Source organism: Triticum urartu, chromosome 5 (genome assembly GCF_003073215.2).
Source record: "Triticum urartu cultivar G1812 chromosome 5, Tu2.1, whole genome shotgun sequence".
NCBI lineage: Eukaryota > Viridiplantae > Streptophyta > Magnoliopsida > Poales > Poaceae > Triticum > Triticum urartu.
Window position 1 is genome coordinate 179,678,690 of NC_053026.1, and position 20,108 is coordinate 179,698,797.

Sequence of the window (20,108 nt, forward strand, 5' to 3'; positions counted from 1 at the left end):
CTTGCCCTTGGTCTTGTTCATGAGGATGAGGGCCTTCACTTTGTTCTTCGGAAGCGTGTGGGCCTTGGGTTGGTGATGGCTCCACTTGAGTGGAGCATTGTCCTTCTCCTTCGGCCACAAGGGATTCCTCAACGGGTAGGATAAAACCAACACCCATTCTTCTTATGGCTTGAGGAGGAATTTCATCACCTACATCACAAGTGCCACTTTGCTCCACTTGGGAGCCGTTATTCTCATCAAACTCCACGTTACACGTCTCCTCAATAAGTCCTGTGGATTTATTGAGGACACGGTAAGCATGAGAGTTTGTAGCATAACCAACAAATATGCCCTCATAAGCTCTAGCCTCAAATTTAGACAACCGAACACCTTTCTTGAGAATGAAACACTTACACCCGAACACCCGAAAGTACTTGAGGTTGGGCTTGTTACCGGTGAGTATCTCATATGGAGTCTTGTTCAAGCCCTTGCGGAGGTAGAGACGATTGGATGCATGACATGCGGTGTTAATGGCTTCGGCCCAAAAGTTGTACGGAGACTTGAACTCCGCCATCACGGTCCTTGCCGCATCCATCAATGTCCAGTTCTTCCTCTCCGCAACACCGTTTTGTTGAGGGGTGTAGGGTGTGGAATATTGATGCTTGATCCCCTCATCACTAAGAAACTCATCCAAGGTGTAGTTCTTGAACTCGGTGCCGTTGTCACTTCTTATTGTCAAGATCTTTGCATTGTGTTGATGTTGTGCTTCATTTGCAAAGTCAATGATGGTTTGTTGGGTCTCGCTCTTCCTCTTGAAGAAATACACCCAAGTATATCTTGAGTAGTCATCCACAATCACCAAGCAATACTTCCTACCCCCAAGACTATCAAAGGATGGAGGCCCAAAGAGATCCAAGTGAAGGAGCTCCAAAGGCCTCTTTGAGTAAATGATAGTTGTGGGAGGGTGAGCCTTCTCATGTAGCTTTCCTTCAATACAAGCACTGCAAGCACGATCTTTAGCAAAACTAACATTCGTTAGTCCACGGACATGGTCCCCCTTGAGAAGACTTTGCAAAGATCTCATATTGACATGGGCTAAACGACGATGCCAAAGCCATCCCACATCAACTTTAGCCATTAGGCATGTCTCGGTCTTAGTGGGTCGCTCCAAAAAGTTAGTCACATATAGACCGTTCTCGACATGCCCAACAAAGGCTACTTTAAGAGTCTTGCTCCACAAGAGGGCCACGGTATCAATATCAAAGAAAGTGGAAAAGCCCATGATTGCAAGTTGACGAACGGAAAGTAAATTGTATGCAAGGGACTCAACAAGCATGACCTTCTCGATCGTGAGATCATGAGAGATGACAACCTTGCCAAGTCCCAATACCTTAGAAGATGAGGCGTCACCCCACTCGATATTGGTGGGCATAGATGGAATCTCGTGCACGTCCACCACCAAGTCCTTGCTTCCGGTCATATGATTTGTAGCTCCGCTATCGAGCAACCATGATCCCCCACCGGAAGCAAACACCTACAAGAGATCAATGCTTGGTTTTAGGTACCCATTTTGTAATGGGTCCTTTGATGTTAGTAACAAGGGTCTTAGGAACCCAAATAGACCATTCAATGTACTCATGAGGAGAACCAACGAATTTGGCATAGACATGCCCATCACTAGCACGACATAACACATAAGAAGGATTAAAGTCGCCGGCTTTGTTGGGAGGGGTGGCATTGCCCCTTTTGACACGGCCACCCTTCGCATTGTTCTTATTCTCCTTGGAAGCACTCTCTCCCTCCTTCACAAAAGGTTGCTTGAGAGGAGGAGGTCGTTTGGTCTTGTTATCCTTCTTCTTGTTCTTGGGGTTGGGAGCGAACCCAATCCCCTCCTTGGCCACAACTTCCTTTTGATTTCTCAAAAGGTCGTTTAGGTTCTTCTCCCCTTGTATGCATGACACAAGGCCTTTCTCAAGTTGCTCCTTCAACTTAACATTCTCCTCAATAAGATGCACATGCTCACAACAAGGGTTAGTAGCACTTGCATTATCAATTAATAGCATACGAGGGAATGTGGCTTTCTCCTTGGTTAGCTTTACTTGGAGTTGATCATGAGACTCTTTGAGGCTAGCATGAGCACCCTTCAAGACCTTGTGAGCCTTGAAAAGTAGATCAAACTCCTCTTTGAGTCTAACAAGATCAACCCCAAGTTTGGCCTTCTCGGAGTTTAGCACACGAGAAACAATGATAGCATGATCAAGATCTTTCTTTAACTTAGCATGATCATCGTTGTGTGACTCCTCAAGAGCCAAATGAAGACCACGCTCTTCCTCAAGAGCAAGGGAAAGATCCGAGATCTCATCGGCATAGTCACGACCATGCCCCCTCCATCTTGGAGATGGTATCTTCATGATACTCGATCACGTCATTGGCTTCACCAAGTTGTTCCAAGAGAGCAACAAAATGCTTCTTGGATTTACCCTTGAGTTTACCCATAAAGGACTCAAACTCATTTTCTTCCACATTAGATCCCTCACATTCGTCAATGCAATCCATCAAGGAAGGATTATTAATGATGGTAGTTTTGATGTTGGGAGTTACCTTGTTGGTGGCTTTAGCCATGAGGCACTTGGCGGTGATGTTCTCATTGGGTGAGTCGAAGAGAGATATTCGTGGAGTTTTTGCAATGGCAACGGAGGCCATGGCAACTGACTCACCATCTTCATCATCATCGTCGTCCTCATGGTACTCTTCTTGAACCACCAATGCCTTGTGAGGGGTTTTCTTGATAAAATTGCTCTTATTGAGGAAGGAATTGGCTTTGTCCTTTCGAATGAGCTTGCCACCATTGTCTTCCCTCTTCTCATACGGGCACTCCGCAACAAAATGACTCACATTGCCACAATTGTAGCAAGTCCTTACACGTTGCTTGCTCTTCGTACCACTTGAGTTGTTCTTGTTGAAGTTTGGCCTTGAGTTTTTCTTACTCCAAAATTGCCTTGAAGCAAGTGCCATGTGTTCATGATATGCATACTTTGTATCTTCGAGATTGCTTTCCTCTTCTTCCTCTTCTTCTTCTTCTTCAACGCACACCTTTGCCTTCAATGCAAGGTTGGGATTCTTTTCCCTTTGAGAACGAAGCACCACATTGTCGGCAGTCTTGTCCAAGATGTTCATGGCCACAAACTCATCCAACACTTCGCTTGAGGTCAAAGTGTGGAAGTCCGGCCTTTGACGAATGACGGAGGACATGGCCTTGTGGTAGGGCATCATTGCCTTGAGGAATTTGCGCTTGATCCAATTGTCATCCGTGTCCTTGCTCCCGTGATCTCGGAGTGAGATCGCGAGTTTGGTTACTCTCTGATAAAGCTCACGAGGTTCTTCATCTTCTTTCATTGCAAACTCATCGGCTTCATCTTGCACCACTTCATAGTTGGAGCGTTGAATGCTTGCGCTTCCCCGGTAGAGCGAGACAACACAAATCCATGCGTCTTTGGCCAAAGCGAAGGGCCGAAGATGAGGTAGATCTTCGGGTGGAATTGCATCTTGAATGATGAAGAGATCATTCTCATTGAATTGATTATCCGCGGCTTCTCAAGGAGTGAAGTTGCTTGGATCATGCGGATGGGAACCTTCTTCAATGATTCTCCAAAGATTAGAGTTCACATGATTTAATTGACGCTTAAAGAGGTAAACCCAAGAATCAAAGTCCTCATTTTTCACAATCTTAGGGGGAGGACCGGCATGATTCAAATGAGTGGAAGGAACCAGTCCACCATAAACAAGTGGTGGTTCCACATGAGCAAAGATGTCGGTGCCATTTTTACCACTAGAAGAAGGAGCCTTTTCACTACTAGCTTCCCCCTTGTCGGAGATAGCATCCGTCACCTTGTCGGTGGGATCACCCACTTTCAACGGTGCGGTGGATAGTTTAAGCCCTTCAAGGAATTTAGTAAACATGCTTTCAACCTCGGTCGTCATGGAGGTTTTCAATGTCTCCAAGGCCACATTGAACTCCTCACGAGAGACCGAGGTTCCCCCATCGCCCGTAGACGAGATCGGATTCACACCGGAGTGTTCCTCCACACCGTCTACGGTATCGACCATACTCTTCGGACGGCAAAGTCCTTAACAAAGAGACAAGGCCCTAATACCAATTGAAAGGATCGATATAGTTGACTAGAGGGGGGGGGTGAATAGCCAACTAACAATTTTTAGCTTTTCTTTACCAAATTAAACTTTGCATCAAAGTAGGTTGTCTAGATATGCAACTAGGTGAGCAACCTATATGATGCAACACACACAAGCACACAAGCAAGCAAGGAAAGTAACACAAGTAAGCTTGCAAAAAGTAAAGGGACGAGATGACCAAAAGTGGAGCCGGTGAAGACGAGGATGTGTTACTGAAGTTCCTTCCTTTTGAGGGGAAGTACGTCTCCGTTGGAGTGGTGTGGAGGCACAATGCTCCCCAAGAAGCCACTAGGGCCACCGTATACTCCTCACGCCCTCACACAATGCGAGATGCCGCGATTCCACTATTGGTTCCCTTGAAGGCGGCGACCGAACCTTTACAAACAAGGTTGGGGCTCTCTCTACAACTTAATTGGAGGCTCCCAACGAAACCACGAAGCTTCACCACAATGGAATATGGCTCTGAGGTGACCTCAACCGTCTAGGGTGCTCAAACACCCAAGAGTAACAAAATCCACACAAGAAAGTATGGGGGAAGCAAATATCCTTTGGAGGAAGTGTAGATCTAGGTATCCTCCTTCAATCCCTAGCAAATCAACAAGTTTGAGTGGCTAGAGAGAGAGATCGGGCAAGAGAGCTTGAGGTGCATTAATGGTGGAGTGAGAGAGGTCAAAGGCGAGAGTGGTAGGTGGGAGAAGCACCCTTATATAGCAACCCTAAATTCCAGCAGTTACTGCGTTTTTTGCACTGCACCTGTACAATCGGTCCTTGTCCCGGTACAACCAGGACTCACGGTGTATCTGCAGAACCCTACCAGGCGGTACAACCGGGCCAGCAGGCGGTAGTACCGGTTAAGAAAATAACCGGACTAACCGCCTAGCCACCGCACAACTATCGCATCAAAACAGAAGCTTGACCGGTACTTGGGTGGTGCATGGCCGGAACAACCGCATGGCCTTGAGCTCTTGGGAGGCTAAGTTCTGAGCGGAAGAACCGCTCAGACCACCGGTGGTACCGGTCATCAAGGAACGACCGGACCAACCGGGCCACTACCGCCCGAGAACCGCATCAAACCAGAGCCTTGAGCGGTACTTGGGCGGTGCATGGACGGAACCACCACCCTAGCTTTTGCAGAGCATGGTGGCGGTACCACCGCCCGGAAGCAGCAGTACAACCGCTCGATCAAAGCTGGTGAGCGTCAAGAACCAGCGGTACAACCGCTCCAGAGAGCGGTACAACCGCTGGGAGGTAACAGTGAGCAGAAGAAGATAAGAGAAGAGATAAGGGAAACTCTCTCTCTCACACCTAAGAAAGACAAAGGGGGGGGAGAGGAAGGTGTACGTGAATAGATCCCCCCCAGTTCTTTCTAATGAGGATTCCCTCTTGATAGTACGGGTTCCCTACGACCAAAGAGATAAAAAGCATAGAGGGCTCCGTCTTCGATATTTTCCTAAGAGAGATAATAGCTTTCCGATGTAGGCCTAAGAATCGGGAACCTGAAACATTTAGCACAAGATTAGACCAACAAAGGGTTGTCATCATCATCCAAAACATAAAGTGGGGAAATGACCTTTCATCGAGGATGTCCACTGTCCTGCTCCTCAGCTGGAGGATCAAAATCGCGATAAGGATCCTGGATTTTGTGAGGATCCAAATATATATATATATATAGAATTTGATGATGGGGTATTCTATCAGGCGAGCCTTGACGGTTCGGAAGTGGCCATTATCGCTGACTACCCTCGCCTTTACCCATTCTGCATCGTGAGTATCCAGAGGCTTCCTAAGAAGAGATCCTCATTTATATCCTTTCCTGTTGTACTAATCCGGATTTCATCAGGATCGGCGTTCCAAGGACCGTAACTCTTCGAGGACGTCCCCTGCACAAGGCCGTTGCTCAAAACGAAAAGGAGCTGGGAGTACTGCGGAGGCTTCACAGTCTTCCAAGAGGTATTTGTACTTAATGCATGCCTAGTGTCGGCGTTCTAGGAACGGGGGTCCCCAGACTTGCCTGCCTGCGGCCTGCGGCGTGGGGGCCCAGCGCGGCCCATCTTCATCAACGCAAGCTCAAGACCCTCACGAGGGGCCAAGCCTCGTGGGGAGGACGACAGGAAGCTTCCTCAGAGGCAGCCTCATCAGGCAGGCTCGCGAGGAGGCGGAGAGATCAAGGCAGGGGTATCTCGCGAGGATCCCGTGACGCAAGCCATGACGATCAAGGCCAGGTGGGCGCCAGGCGGGCGCCGGCCTGCACGGGGTCCTTGTTTCCCCTTTGGTACAAAGGGGGCAGTCATAGGCCAAGGCATCAGGCAAAGGTTGCCATTCCGGTGCAACGAGACCAAGACCAGCCGGACGGCAGGACGGAGGTCACCGTGGAGCCCGAGACGGGGTCATCACCAGTGCTTTTGGCAGCCGAAGACCACCTTTGGTCAGGATAACTTGTACTAGATGTTCCCCTTCAAAATGGCCAATTGTTGGCGCCCTTCCCGCTCAATTATTCGGCAAGAGGCCCGGGGCCTTTATAAATAGAGCTAGCCTCCACAAAGGAAGGGGGGACACCCAGAAGAAAGAGAGGCGACGGAACTCACCCTAGCAGTTCATCGCACCAGCTCAAGAACACCTCTCGCGAGGCCGTTCTTCCCTTGTACTATTTATCATCAGCCCCTGAGGCAATCCACCACACCACACACTGGAGTAGGGTATTACACCACAACGGTGGCCCGAACCAGTATAAACCTCGTGTCTCTTGTGTTGTTCATCATTTTCATCTTAGTTTGCACGAGAGGATCGGATGAAGATCGGTAGGGGAGAGATCTCCGCGCGCACCCCAGTGTTCGAACCTCAAGGGTCCGCCGGAACCTGAAATCTGACATTTGGCGTGCCAGGTAGGGGTGCGCCGGAGTCCTCCCTCCTGATGACCCGCTCTCCCTCGACATCGCATCCTGCCTTCATGGCGGACAACGCGCCGCCCGCTCCAGCAACGGATGCCGACACTGGGGCCAGGGGGCTCCGGGCCTTGGCCTCCGCCTTGCGATAGGTGCAGTGGCCGCGCAAGTTCAGGCCCGAGATGCCGCCGCGCTACGATGGCGAGACAAACCCGATGATTTTCCTGCTGGCATACGAGGAGGCCGTCCTTGGAGCCGGGGGCAACGATCGTGTGATGGCCAACTAGTTACCCATGGCCCTCATCGGCATCCCGCGCGCGTGGCTCCTCCACCTACCGACGGCCTCTGTCACCTCCTGGGAGGAGCTGCGCGACCTCTTCCTCGCCCGTTTCGCCGCTCCAGCGCCGCCCGTCGTCGCAGCTCTCCTAGGTGTCTCCCAGGCACCACCCTCGAGCCATCACATCAAGCCATTCACCCGCCAGATCAGCACCGCCTCCAAGCGCTGAGAAGCCCCCCCGGGCTGGGTGGCGCCCGAGGCCGATCTAACCTTCGACTCGGAGGACCACCACATCAACCCCATTGGTTCGGGCGTGCTCCCGATGCTGTGCACCCCCACCATCTGCCAAGTGGCCATCACCAGGACCCTCATCGACGGTGGTGCCGGCCTCAACGTGCTCTCGGTGGAGGCCTTCAGCCTCCTCCACGTGCCGCTGGAGCGGCTCCAACCCAGCAGGCCTTTCTTGGGCGTCGGAACCGGTTCCACCGCCTCCTTGGGGCAGATCCGCCTCCCAGTGACCTTTGGCACCTGCGACAACTTCCGCACGGAGCTGATCGACTTCGACATCGCCCCCATCGGCCTCCCCTACAATGCCATCCTCGGCTATCGGGCCATGGCTCAGTTCATGACAGCAACTCACCCGGCGTACAACCTCATGAAGATGCCTGGGAGCAGCGGCGTCCTCACCATGTCAGGAGACACAAGGGATGCGCTGCAGGTGCTCCAGCTTGTTTTCAGGGCGGCCGCGGTGGCGCAGCCCACTGGCACCGACGCCCTTGAGCCCAAGGGGGCTGCACCGAGTAAAAAGAAGCAACTGTTCACCCAAGACAAGGCAGAAACCAAGTAGGTACCAATCGACGAGGACGGGTCTGCTAGCTCCACCTTCACCATAGGGGCCAACCTCGAGCCCGAGCAAGAGAAAGCCTTGATCGGTTTCCTGCGTGCGAGCAAGAAGGTGTTTGCATGGGAACCCGATCAGTTAGCAGGGGTCCCAAGGGAAGTGATTGAGCATCACCTCAACGTGTGCCCCAATGTGCGCCCCGTGAAGCAGAAGGCAAGGCGGCAGTCTACTGAGAAACAAGCTTTCATCGTTCAAGAGACCCGGAAGCTAGAGGCAGCAGGAGTTATCCGCGAGGTCCGCTACCCTGATTGGCTGGCTAATCCGGTCGTTGTGCCAAAAAAGGGAGGAAAGGAGCGCATGTGCGTCGACTTCACCAACCTCAACAAGGCCTGCCCGCAGGATCCATTTCTGCTCCCCTGCATTGACCAGATAGTCGACTCCACCGCAGAGTGTGACCTATTGTGCTTCCTAGATGCCTTCTCGGGCTATCACCAGATCAAGATGGCGGTAGAAGACGTGGAGAAGACGGCCTTCCTGACCCCGTGTGGAGTGTACTGCTATACGTGCATGCCGTTTGGGTTGCGCAATGCAGGCGCGACCTTTCAGCGGCTGATGCACATCGCCTTAGGCCGGCAGCTCGGGAGGAACGCAGAAGCTTACGTCGATGACATTGTGGTGAAGTCTTGTGAGGCAAGGACCCTGATACAGGACCTAGAAGAAACCTTCGTGAGCCTCAACGAAGTGGACCTACGGCTCAACCCGGAGAAGTGCGTGTTTGGAATCCCCTCAGGCAAGCTCCTGGGTTTCCTCGTATCCCACAGGGGCATTGAGGCCAACCCGGAGAAGGTCAAGGCAGTCGAAGACGTGAGCCCGCCAAGGACCCTCAGAGAAATGCAGAAGCTGACTGGGCGTGTAACTGCGCTGGGGCGTTTCATCTCCAAGATGGGGGAACGAGCGCTGCCCTTCTTCAAGCTGATGAAGAAAAAGGGCCCCTTCGAATGGACTGAAGAGGCCGACAAGGCATTCCAAGACCTCAAGAGGTACCTTACCAGTCCACCAGTAATGGTAGCTCCGCGCCCTCGGGAGCCCCTGGTGCTCTACCTTGCGGCCACCCCCTACTCCGCTAGCGCAGCCCTGGTAGCGGTCAGGGAGGAGCGATGTGCCGCATCAACCGTCTGAACTGAAGTGAAGCAGAGCCAGGAGGGCCTCGCGAAGGCCGCAACTGCAGCCGGAAAGGAACAGCCGTGGCAGGAGAACGCACCTGGAGCAGGAGAGGCCCCTTCAGGCGACCAAGCACTGGGAGCTCTGTCGTCTCAAGAGACGCCTCGACCTCTGGAGGATGCAAGCAGTGCCAGCACCCTCAACCTCGTCGAGCACCCCATGTATTTCGTCAGCATAGTGCTACGGGACGCGAGGGCACGGTACCCCATGCCTCAAAAGCTCCTCCTCACGCTATTGGTGGCCTCACGCAAGCTGCGACACTACTTCCAAGGCCACCCCATCAAGGTCATCTCGGCATACCCCTTGGAGAGGGTACTCAGGAGGCCCAACTTAGCTGGAAGGGTTGCTGAATGGAACATCGAGCTACAGGCATTTCAGCTAGAATTCAGTACGACCAGAGTCATCAAGGGAGCCACGCTAGCGGATTTTGTGGCAGAATGGGCAGAAGCGCCGGGTCTCGAGGCAGGCGAAGACCGATCACTTTCCCCAGGAAGTGAAGCACCGGATGACTGGGTCATGTACTTTGATGGGGTGTTCTCCTGGCACGGTGCGGGAGCTGGCGTAGTGCTTGTATCCCCTACCCAGGACAAACTCTACTACGCCGTGCAACTTTGCTTCCAGCATGGAGAAAAGGTCTCCAACAACATAGCGGAGTACGAAGGCCTAATAGCAGGCTTGAAGGCCGCAACTGCCTTAGGGGTGAAGCGCCTCATCATCAAGGGCGATTTGCAGCTCCTCGTCAACTTCTCCAACGAGATATATGAGCCAAAGGATGAGCACATGGAAGCCTACCTCGCTGAGGTCCGCAAGATGGACAAACAGTTCTGGGGACTGGAGTTGCAGCATGTGCCTCGCGGCACCAATCAGGAGGCTGACGACATTGCCAAGAGGGCATCTAGGCGGCTGCCTCAGGAGCCCGGCGTCTTTGAGGAGCGGCTCTTCCAACCCTCGGCGGTGCCGTCGCTGTCGAGCACGGCACAACCAAGGGAGGAGCTCCCTCAGCTGCCTACCTCAGGAGCCCCGGTCTGTGGCCCAGCCTCAGGGGCACGTCTGCTCCTGGTGTTAGAGCCTCAGGAAGGGTGTTGGATCTCGGAGCTCAAGAACTACCTGATGCAAGGGACTCTGCCGGAGAATGAGGAGGAGGCGGAGCGTGTGGCGCGGCAGGCCACGGCTTATTGCATTCAGGATGGCGAGCTCTACAGGAAGCGACCAAATGACATGTCCCTACGCTGCATCTCCCGAGAGTAAGGGAAGGAGCTACTGGCGGACATACACGGCGGAGACTGCGGGCACCACTCGTCGTCACGGACCCTCATCGGCAAGGCGTTCCGTATTGGATTCTATTGGCCCATGGCACTCAATGACGCTGTTGAGCTTGTGAGGGCTTACGAGGCCTACCAGTTTCACGCTAAGCAGATCCATCAGCCTGCGGGGGGTCTACAGACTATACCCCTCTCATGGCCGTTCGCAGTTTGGGGGCTTGACATTCTGGGCCCGTTTCCTCAGGCGCCAGGGGGCTATCACTACCTCTACGTCACCGTGGACAAATTCACCAAGTGGGCTGAGGTGGAAGCCGTCCGCACAATCCCGGCAGGCTCAGCGGTCAAATTCATCAAGGGCCTCGTGAGCCGATTTGGGGTGCCCAACCGCATCATCACCGACAACGGTTCGCAATTCACCAGTAATCTCTTCAAAACGTACTGTGCTAACCTTGGAACGTAGATATGCTATGCTTCGGTAGCACACCCCCGGAGCAACGGCCAGGCCGAGCGGGCCAACACGGAGGTCCTTAGGGGCCTCAAAGCCAGGACCTTCAAGAAGAAGCTGGAGGCCTGCAGCAGGGGCTGGTACGACGAGCTCCAGTCCGTGTTGTGGTCAATCCGCACAACTGCGACCAAACCGACTGGCGAGACCCCGTTCTTCCTTGTCTATGGAGCAGAGGCTGTCCTCCCTCACGAGGTCATGCATCGCTCCGCATGGGTCCTAGCGTTCGACGAGACGCAGCAGGACGCCATGCGGGGGACGGATCTCATGCTGGGGGAGGAACGCCGTCGGGAAGCCGCACTGCGAGTGGCAAGGTACCAATAGGCGCTACGACGATACCACTGCCACAACATCCGCCCCAGGACCCTTGAGGTAGGGGATCTCATGCTCAGACGGGTTCTCTCCAGGGAGGGGCTGCACAAGCTCTCTCCCATGTGGGAGGGCCCGTTCAAGGTTGTTCATGTTTCCAGGCCTGGCTCCGCGCGCCTGGAGACCCCGAAGGGAGTACCCATCTAGAACGCATGGAACATTCAACATCTCCGGAGGTTTTACCCCTGAGCGAGGCCCAGTGCCAAGGAAAGGCCCGGTGCCTGTGAAGAAGGCAAATGCCTATGAAGCTGCGTTTTGGAAAAGGCCCAGTGCCCGTGAAGAAGGCAAATGCCTGTGAAGCTGCGTTTTGGAAAAGGCCCAGTGCCTGTGAAGAAGGCAAATGCCTGTGAAGCTGCGTTTTGGAAAAGGCCCGGTGCCTGTGAAAAAGGCAAATGCCTGTGAAGCTGCCGCGTTTCGAGAAAGGCCCGGTGCCTGTGAAGAAGGCCAATGCCTGTGAAGCTCGCCGCCCGTGACACTCTCACGTAATAATGAGTGGGGCTGTACACGCCCCCGAGTCTCTGGAGTGCCGCCCTTGGGCCTCGGGGGCTCCCGCCCACGCCCAGTGGCAGCACTTAGCTCCACGCTGGTGAGAAGACGTCGAAGACTAGAATAGGTGCCAGACGCGGCTTTTTCATTTGCTTTCTGCAGTTGGCGTGTTTATTTCCGTTTGAAGTCTTATTGGAGTTGTTGGCGTTCCTGGCTTGTGACTCTTTGTCTTTCTTGCTCGCTCGCCTCGTTTTCTCTCGCACAAGTCTCGCGAGGGATGTTCGCGGGCGCCTCGCGAGCGTCTTCTGCCCCGATCGTCTGGAGCTTTCCTGTCCGGGTCCTCTGCGGGAGCACCCCTCCCAGTCCATGCCTCATGGGCATCGTGACACAAACGCAGGACCTAGGCTGATCGCCCTCGCTGCCGGGACCAAAGGTTACCCCTCTAACTAATCCTTATAGGGCATGAAGCGCATGGCGAGGCCTCAGCCTCTGGAGGCGAGTGCCGTGTCAAGCTCCACCAAGCTCAAATGACTCCTGTACATGGACACGCAACATGGAAACATAGCGCAGAGATGGCAAAAGCAACGCGACACTTGACAGCAACAGTTCTAACACGCCCCCACGGGGCCCTGTACCACCTTCGTCTAAAGCAGGAAAGGAAGGAAACAAAATGGACACGACCTGTCCAACACCAACCTACAGCAAAAGCTCGAGCCGCTCCTGGGGGTCAGGCGGACGCCTCCTCAAGCTTCACCAGGGAGCGGCGGTGGGTGGACCCGCCGCCTTCATCCAGGCGGGCGCGACAGCGCGGGGGCTGGTCGCGGCCACCGCTGGAGGAGCTGCTGCCTGAGGAAGAGTCGCCGAAACTTGGCGAACCCCGAGCACCGCCGCCTGTACGCCAGTCGCCATCTTCATCCTGGTCGGTGCCGGGGCTGGGCAGGCGGCCGCGGTCGTCATCTTCAGGGCAGCACCCGGCACGGCGACCATCTTCCACAAACACCCTCACGTAGAGGCTGGCGTCGCCATCAAACTTGAAGTACAGGGTACACCACCGGCCCAGGCCGTGCGCGCGGGCAAATGTTTGCCAGCCACATTTCAGGGCCCCGTTCCCAGAGACGGAGACCTCCAGCGAAGCCCAGGAGGCCCTGCTGCAGCAGCCGTCTGCCTGGAGCCAGAAGCCGCACCGAGCGCTGGCCGGCAGTTCATCTACGAAGAAACGTGGGAGCTGGAGCCGGGTGCTGGATGGGTCCGCCGACCACACGATGAACTCCGGCAGCACCTCCACAGAGCGGAAGCGTGGTCTAGGGGGCGCACACCCATGGCGTGCCCCCCGTCGGCAACCGGGCGCTCACCACCACGCAGGGAACTGTGTCCATGACCGCGGGAGGCTACCACGGGGACCGTGGTGTACTTGCGAGGGCGGCCTCGGTCACGCTTGGTCGGGGGAGGATCAGGCCCTGCCCGGGGGGCCTTTCCTTTCTCCGCAGTCGAGAATCTCTTTGGGGCCATGGGGACGGTGATTAGCCAAGAAGAAGAAAAGGAGCAGCAAGAAGGGATGGACTGAAGGGGCTCGCCCAGCCCCGTACTTATAGCTGGAGGAGGCCAACCACCGAGCACCACGATCGCAGGTAATCTTGACCGGTTTCTCTGCATGCAGGGACTTGTCAGGTCGTGCGGTCGCCGAGGTGTCGTGGGAAGCGCATACGCCCACGTCTAGTCAACCTCCACGCAGCGCCCAAGGCCGCAGGCTGTTAGGGCTCGCGGCGCTTCGCGCTTGCCCCTTCGCTTCCCTGCCAGGCCAAGCCCGGGCGAGCCTTGGGCCCAGGGGCTACTGTCGGCGTTTTGGTAATGGGGGTCCCCAGACTTGCCTGCCTGCGGCCTGAAGCGTGGGGGCCTAGCGCGGCCCATCTTCATGAACGCAAGCTCAAGACCCTCGCGGGGGCCAAGCCTCGCGGGGCGAACAACAGGAAGCTTCCTCAGAGGCAGCCTCATCAGGCAGGCTCGCGAGGAGGCGGAGAGATCAAGGCAGGGGTATCTCGCGAGGATCCCGTGATGCAAGCCATGACGATCAAGGCCAGGCGGGCGCCAGGCGGGCGCCGGCCTGCACGGGGTCTTTGTTTCCCCTTTGGTGCAAAGGGGGCAGGCACAGGCCAAGGCATTAGGCAAAGGTTGCCATTCCGGTGCAACGAGACCAAGACCAGCCGGACGGCAGGACGGAGGTCACCGTGGAGCCCGAGACGGCATCATCACCAGTGCTTTTGGCAGCCGAAGACCACCTTTGGTCAGGATAACTTGTACTAGATGTTCCCCTTCAAAATGGCCAATTGTTGGCGCCCTTCCCGCTCAATTATTTGGGGAGAGGCCCAGGGCCTCTATAAATAGAGCTAGCCTCCACAAAGGAAGGGGGGACACCCAGAAGAAAGAGAGGCGACGGAACTCACCATAGTAGTTCATCGCACCAGCTCAAGAACACCTCTCACGAGGTCGTTCTTCCCTTGTACTATTCATCATCAGCCCCTGAGGCAATCCACCACACCACACACTGGAGTAGGGTATTACACCACAACGGTGGCCCGAACCAGTATAAACGTAGTTTCTCTTGTGTTGTTCATCATTTTCATCTTAGTTTGCACGAGAGGATCAGACGAAGATCGATAGGCGAGAGATCTCCGTGCGCACGCCAGTGTTCGAACCTCAAGGGTCTGCCGGAACCCGAAATCCGACACCTAGGCATGAGTCTGGAATGTTTAAGGGTCTCCCCCTTTTTATCTTTTAGGAGGAGTACACGGCAAACGGTGGGAAATCGCCCAGTTAGCCAGATGCCCACTAATCCGGTGCCGAACTCGTCTATTAGGACGCGAGCAAAAGCCGCGCCCGTTTCGCCTCCTCAAGAGGATTCGGATGACGTGTCGGTCACAAATTCCAAAGTGGAGAGCGTGATGAACCACCGTCGCTTGAAGGAGGCCATGCGTACACCGGACTTGTCCGAACAAGAATTCACCGCACTGAATTCGACGGACGCCTATATCCGGGCAGCTTGAGATGGCCTTGCCGGAATTATTCAGCTATTCTCAAAGAAAATACAGGTGAAATTTGACACAATTTAACATGGTCATATGCCCGTAGCGCCCAAGACTTGAAGCAGTTGGCCCAACTGATTGAAGGATTGTTATATCGTCAGCTTCTCACGAAGAATAATAACACATTGTGCAAGGAGCTTGAAGGGTGTCAGACCAAACTAGCTATTGTCACCGCCGAACTGGAGAATTTGAAGAATTCCGGAAAGGCATCAGATGGTAAGCACAACAGTGTCCGGGAACTACGATTCTGCGCCAACAATGATTTTAAAATATGCATTGTTTTGTTTTCAGCGGCAGGATCGACATAGCAGTTGGAAGAAAGGCTAAAGGCTGCTCAGGCGGACAAGGAGCATGTGAAGGGTAAGAAGCCACTGGTCAACGTGTACTAACGCGGACCAGGGATGAGAAGAACAAGCTGCAAGATGCCAACATTAAGCAGGCAGAGGAGCTGAAGGACAAACGAGCCCAACTGGCAGATGCCTTGAAAGAGAACAGAAAGATGAAAGGCGACATATTCAGTATGCCTTTTATCCTTACTTCAGTACAGTCCCCTAATGGGAAGTTTTAACAACTTTTATTTCTGTAGGCGTGCTGACTGGGCGGCCTGAAGAAGAGGTGTCCGGATTTCAAAGCGATCTGCTACAAGAGCTGTCCAAAGTGCATGAACGAGCCCGGAAGGCAATGAGGAACATTGCTAAAGCTCTATGGCCAGCCGATTCTCCTCCAAGAAGTATGGAGGAGCTCGTGAATTTATTCAAAGAAGCTCATCGCCGCTTTGGACTATGGAAGATATCAGCATGCCGAGAAGGTGCACGAGAGGCCTCGGCCACGGTGAAAACACGGTACACCGGACTTTATCCGAATCATATGGCCCGAGTCGGGCCTCGGGGACCAGACAGATAGGAAATTCCTGTTAGCTTAGTATATGACCAAGTAAAGGTAGCCGCCAAGTTTTCTCAGCAGGATTGTAAGCTAGACAACTTATTAGATGGTCTAGAGGAGGAGGAAGTTTTTGAGTCCAAGTAGTAATGTACTTTTATCGACAAACGTATCTCCAGCCGAATTATAAAATGATTGTCATGGCAGACCTTCCACTTTAACCTCCTAAATCCAAAGTTTGGAATGTTTCCGAATGTTGTAGTGGTGGTAAACACCGAAGTATGTTTGGAAACCAGGTAGTCCGGTCATAGTTGCTTGAACAGACAAGTTGTATTCAGGGAGTTATGTTATATTACATTTGATCATAAGAAACATCTTCTAGAGAGAATAGTTCCGTTAAGGGTTCCTTTCCCTGGGCTAGCGTGTGTTGTTGTGCACGCCTGAGTTGTGATGCTAAAAATCACAATACCTTATATTTTTGGGGCTTGTAGCGCAACGACTGCATTTCATCTTTTGTTCACCGACCTATTATTCCCTTAAGAACGCTAGCTTTCGACTTCACACGTCTGAGGTACACGTCCGGATGACCCAGCTGTAACAATCGCAGAGGTGCTCCCTTTATGCCCTAGCCGAACAAACGAGCATAAGCACAGGAGCCAGGCAACCCAGCTTGGCAAAAACTTAAGTCATAAAGGTGCACATAATGGCGAAGAAAAGACATATATGAGAAGACGACGCATATATGCGGTGAGCTTGATGCTCGAAAAATAATAATAAGCTTTTGTGACAAGAAACCCCCAGGTATTGGGGGGTATGTACATTTAAGGATGTATACCCCTTAAGTGTGCGGTTTATCCGAACACGGGCTAGAAATCGTATAAAAACAAAAAGAAGAAAGAGAAAAAAGAGAAAAAGGTAATGAACTGTGATTCCGGACTTAGGCGTAGAATCTTCGGAGTCTGGCAGCGTTCCAAGGGTTCGGCTCTAAGCGATTGTCCGATGCATTATGAAGGCGATAGGCTCCTCCAATGAGAAATTCATCTATGATGAAGGGACCCTCCCATTTGGGCTTGAGCTTGTCCTTTTTCTTCTCCGGTAGGCGTAGAACGAGTTCCCTTACATTGTAAGTCTTGGCCCGCACTTCTCTGCTTTGGTATCTTCAAGCTTGTTGTTGGTAGAATGCTGAGCGAGATTTTGTGACATCGTGCTCCTCCTCCAGGCCGCCTAAGTCATCTTGCCGATCGAGCTCGGCCTCTCTCTCTTCGTACATGCGTACTCGAGTCGAGTCGTGAATAATATCGCAGGGCAAGACAACCTATGCGCTCAGGCTGCAAGTGGGACTGCCTGTGGGCATCCCACCTCATTCCACCTGATCCCACTAAGAATTCGTGGGAAATATCAGATAGCCCACATGTATTAAGCGGGTGGAAGTGGGATCCCACCATCCCACCTAAAAACAATTCATCCCGTGTCCCGCAGTCGCGGCGCTGAACCGCGTGTACGTCCTATCGGAGGCGCTCCCCTTCATCCAGCAGTTCAAGGGCAAGAAGGTGATGGTGAAGTACGGCGGCGCGGCCATGAAGTCGTCGGAGGTGCTGGCGTCGGTGATCCGCGACCTTGTCCTCCTCTCCTACGTTGGCCTGCGCCCCGTGCTCATGCACGACGGAGGTCCGGAGATAAATTTCTGGCTGCACGGCGCGTCGATGTCGAGTTGGTGCTAGTCAGCAAGGTCAACAAGCAGCTCCTCTCCCTCATCAATCTCGCCGGCGCCACCACGTCGGCCTCTGCGGCAAGGATGCGCACCTTCTCACTGCGGCCCCTCCCCCGATGTCGCAGCCCTCGGTTTTGTCGGCGAGGTGATGTGCATAGACCCCTCCGTGCTCCACCCAATCATCGCATCCAGCCACATCCCGGTGATCTCCACCGTGGCCGCCGACGAGACTGGCCTACAACATCAACGCCAAGTCACCGCGGGGGAGATCGCATCTGCCATATGCGTCGAGAAGCTGTTGCTGATCACTGACATGTCCGGCATACTCGCGGACCAGGATGACCCCAGGAGCCTGGTGAGGGAGATTGACATCGCCGGTGTACGGTAGATGGTGACCGAGGGGAAGCTGGGTGGGGGGAATTATACCCAAGGTGGAAAATGCCATGCGCGAGCGTTGGGACTACAGGAGACCTTGCCATCGCGTGAGGATGGGGTAGAGGCTGCGAGGCAGGGGAGGTCGGGAAGGTACTGAGGCGGAATAGGATCTGACGCACCGGCGTCTCGTGGCGGCGGCTGCACCACGGCGCCTCCTCTATTCGTTCCTCTTCCATGCACAAGAGTTGGGACTGGGCTGGTGGATTAAGTGGGATTCCAATGGGCTAATAGGGCTAGCCCACTTAATTTTATTCTTGTCCAATGGGAGCCCATTAGAACCGTTTAAGTGGGATGGGATGGCTAATCCCACTTAGTCCCACTCCCACCTGCAGCCTAACTATGCGCTGTATACCATAAAGAACGGTGTGTATCCGGTCGTGCGATTGGGCGTGGTCTGCAGTCCCCAGAGTTCCGAGTCGAGCTCCTCAACCCAGTGTTTATCTGACTCCTTTAAGGATCGCACTAGTATGGGTTTAATGCCCCTCATTATCAGGCCGTTAGCCCATTTGACTTGACCGTTTGTTTGGGGGTGATAGATGGAGGCATAATCGAGCTTGATGCCCATATTAGCGCACCAGGTTTTTACATCATCGACTGTGAAGTTAGAGCCATTATCGGTGATGATGCTGTGTGGGACACCATAACGGTGTACGACACCAGATATGAAGTCTATCATTGGTGCAGCTTCGGCCGTTTTAACTGGTTTGGCCTCTATCCACTTAGTGAATTTATCTACCATGACCAGCAGGTATTTTTTTCTTATGGCTTCCCCCTTTGAGGTGTCCGACCATGTCAAGCCCCCAGAACGTGAAAGTCCAAGTAATGGAGACTGTTTGTAGGGCGGTAGGCGGCATGTGGCTTTGATTGGCGAAAAGTTGGCATCCTACACAATGTTGGACGAGGTCTTGTGCATCTGCTCGGGCCGTGGGCCAGAAAAACCGGTACGGAAGGCCTTACTTACGAGGGCCCGAGCTGCGGCATGATGGCCGCCAAGACCAGCATGGATTTCAGCCAAGAGCTACCGTCCCTCTTCTTCGGAGATACATCTTTGAAGGACTCTGGTAGTACTTTTCTTGTAGAGTTCTCCTTCATGAACCTTGTAGGCTTTCGAACGACGAACAATGCATCGAGCCTCATTCTGGTCTTCGGGGAGCTCTTGCCTATTAAGGTAGGCCAGGAAGGGTTCGGTCCATGGGGTGATTACTGCCATGATTACATGGGCCAATGGTGTTATTTCGGTGGCCGAGCTCCCGATGATATTGGAATTGTGTTCGGAATCAGGGGGTATGATCAGATCCGGATTGGTATTGCTGCTCTCGTCCTGCCACGCCACTGATGGATTGAAGAGTCTTTCCACAAAGGTATTGGGTGGGACGGGGTCGCGTTTAGCACCCATGGGAGCAAGGGTGTTCATTGCTTGATTACTCTCTCGGGCCACGTGATGAAACTCGAGCCCCTCGAACCGAGCTGATATTTTAAGAATAACATTGGGGTAAGCCGCCATCTTCGGATCTTTGGCATCAAATTCTCCATTTATTTGGGATATTGCAAGGTTTGAATCCCCCGCACCTCCAGGTGTTGTATGCCCATAGAGATAGCCATCCGAAGACCATGCAACAAGGCCTCATATTCGGCTGTGTTATTAGAGTCTGTATACATTATTTGGAGCACATAGTGGACTGTGTCTCCTATGGGGGATGTCAGGACGACACCAGCCCCAAGTCCGGCTAGCATTTTAGAGCCGTCGAAGTGCATCACCCAGTTGTAATATGTGCCATACTCTTTAGGGAGTTCGACCTCTGTCCATTAGGCGACGAAGTCGGCCAACACCTGAGATTTAATGGCTCGGTGCGGATTATATGTTATTTCAAATGGTAAGAGCTCAATGGCCATTTGGCGATCCGGCCGGTGGCGTACCGGTTGGTGATAATATCATTAAGTGGTACTTCGGAAGCCACCGTGATTGAACACTCTTAAAAGTAGTGCCATAGCT

The 20,108-nt window shown here is 53.5% G+C and overlaps 1 pseudogene; it reads left to right on the forward strand.

Moving 5' to 3' along the window:
* LOC125506899 overlaps positions 1 to 18,212 on the forward strand; it is a 75,036-nt pseudogene extending 56,824 nt beyond the window's left edge.
* Positions 18,213 to 20,108: the final 1,896 nt, after the last annotated feature.